At 33.3% G+C, this 2,768-nt stretch overlaps 1 long non-coding RNA gene across 1 annotated transcript; it reads left to right on the top strand.

Annotated features, from left to right (window-relative positions):
* LOC109822572 lies at positions 499-1,827 on the top strand. The gene is made up of 3 exons (XR_002242182.1): positions 499-584; positions 1,338-1,471; positions 1,581-1,827. It is a non-coding gene; the product is annotated as an uncharacterized LOC109822572 (long non-coding RNA).

The following is a 2,768-nucleotide window of genomic DNA, read 5'->3' as shown; positions in this document are numbered from 1 at the left end:
TTACCGCCGTTTAGAAAAGAAACTTTTGTTTTTATCATTTTTTTATATGTAGAATTTGAGTTGTTAATAGGATTGGGTATTTTGTGTTGCAGAAGCAGAAGGTTGCTCTTGCTAAGCAGCTTAATCTGAGGCCAAGGCAAGTGGAAGTTTGGTTTCAAAATAGAAGAGCGAGGTATAAATTACTTTTTATTTAGTTTTTTTTCTCGTTTGAGTGCATTTTAATATTTTATGATGATTGTTAGTGTTAAGTCACAGAAGTTTCTTTGCTTGCCTGTCTTTTTTCCTCTCACCACGCAAGCTAGTCTGTTTGTTTTTTTCCTATTAATATTTGTTTTTTTAAGTATTTAAATAATGATGTTTGGAAAGTGTAAAGAAATCTAGCTAGATTTGGTCCTAATAGGTTAATCACAGCGGTATGCATTATAACCTATTTTATTGTTCTATCTTAGTAAAAGCATAAGCTTTTGACTCCTTTAGATGGCTTCTTTTCTTTCTTGCAGCTACTTCTTATGAAGAGAGGAGGACGGGTCATATATGGAGGCGCGCTTGGTACAAACTCACAAATTATGATGAACTACTTTCAGGTTGTGTTCCTTTATGCATTTTATGTACCACTGATCTGACTATGACTTTTAGGTTAGTAGAAAGAGTATCCATGCAATGCTGCCCGTGCTATTTTTTCCTTCATCAAATAATACAGCTCAATACGAAATGTTAGGATGCAAACATTTCTATAAACTGAATGTTGTTGACTTCTCCTTGTGTTTCGTTTTGTAAACCAACTGCACAGAACTTAGGACCGTTTGACTTTAGAGCTCATTCAAATCAGTCCATATGTGCTTGAATCATCTGTTTGTTGTGTGTGTGCATGTTTTTTTTTGGGGGTGGGGGGGGGGGGCAGAGATCAAGATACAACTAGGTGTCTCACTTTTTCTCAAGAAGAGCCTACTGTATCATTTTTAGGATTTTACATCATGTGTGTGTGCATGTGTGCCTTTAGGAGATGCTTTAGTACTCCAACGCATAACTAAGCTGTTTGTATAGCAAAGTACAGGATATGTGACAAAATTAAATGATCTCTGTTTAAATAATAAACATTTATTAAACTATTATAAATAGAAATAATCCATTTTTTATTTTATGCCATCTAGCTTATGGCTATTAAAAATACATTCATTTTACAACCTTTTGATGTACATGTAACAACCCATAACAATACATAACTTTTCTAATATTGCAGACTGAGTTATTTATTCAATTTCATGCTATAAGAAAATCCTCTGTCACTTAGTTTTATTTGAAGAGAAAATTAATATGCAATTATATTTCTAATCCAGGGGATACATGGGATCCCTCCCATTACTGATGGATATAATCCAGCAACTTGGATGCTGGAAATCAACACACCAGCTTGTGAAAAGAGGCTTGATACGGACTTTGCTACTGTATAAAAAAACTCAGATCAATTCAGGTGATTCTAATATTTGGTTTGATTACTTGAGATCAATTCGTAATAATTCTCATTCATGAACTTAAAGAAAACTTGTAGCTGTAATTCACAGATTGTTACTCTTTGTCAGGGAAGTTGAAGCTCTTATTCATCAACTAAGTAGACCAGTTAATGGTACACAGCCACTGAGATTCTTTTCACAAGATACTCTATCTCAATTTAGAATATGTTATTGGAAGCAAAATCTTGTATACTGGAGAAGTCCAAAGTACAATGTTGTCTGATTGTTCTTTACTACTATCTCTGCTTTAATACTTGTTAATACTTGGCTCAGTGTTCTGGAATGTTGGTTTGAGAAGGCAATTTGCTTCCAATATTATAACCTATCTCCATGCTGTCCAATTGTTCTTTACTTCTAAATGGGTAAGTAACGTGTCAATGATGCATGCTTTTATAATATTTTAAGAATATAGGTGAAACTGATATTACTGTTCTAAAGAGGATTATATTGATTAGGTTGAGAAGTTGCATATGATTGAACTGGATATATTTTTTACTTATAGGATCAAATGATAAAGATGCGAGCAGATACCACTCAACCTGATGGAACTCGAACAAATGAGGAAATTTGTGCAAAAGTTCTCAAATTCAAATCAGACTACATTATAAGGGTTGTGGTTTTGGCCCTAGACCACCACCATTAATATTCTCTCGTTCTTCGATGAGTGAAATGTCTGAAAAGAATAAAGAGTTGCAAGAACAGCTTCAAGAGACCCAACAACTTGTAGGAACTCGACAACAAAAGATCGATGTGCAAAATGAGGTAATCCAAAGATTGGAGGAGCAGGCCAAAAATTTGAGGAGTTTATGGCTAATTTTTCCAGGCAACATCCATCATCTTAGTATCCTTAGTGAACTTAAACTTGGAGAAATGTTTCTTTGATCATGTTGTATTTGTTATTGTTTTAGACTAGCATTGTTATTTATGGTAGAAACTTGTTTGCTTTATTTATTTTAATTGTTTTGATGTACTGTGGTGACAATTGATGATAATTATTTATATTTTGAGCAATTTTCTCGTAATAGCATTATTATTGATGAAATAAAATTTCCTCATTATAAGTAATTTTCCCCGCTATAGACCATATAACCTATATCGATAAATGTAAATTTTCTCATAATTGAATTTCTTTGGCGAGGAATATGGGGTACAACCTACAACAATAAATTTAAATTTCCTCGTCTTTGAGTCCCTTTACCGAGGAACTGTTTCCATGAGAAAAAGATACATATGAAGAAAAACAATTTCCTCGTTAAA

Source organism: Asparagus officinalis, chromosome 8 (assembly GCF_001876935.1).
Source record: "Asparagus officinalis chromosome 8, Aspof.V1, whole genome shotgun sequence".
Classification (NCBI taxonomy): Eukaryota; Viridiplantae; Streptophyta; class Magnoliopsida; order Asparagales; family Asparagaceae; genus Asparagus; species Asparagus officinalis.
This window is presented reverse-complemented; position numbering and strand designations above follow the sequence as displayed.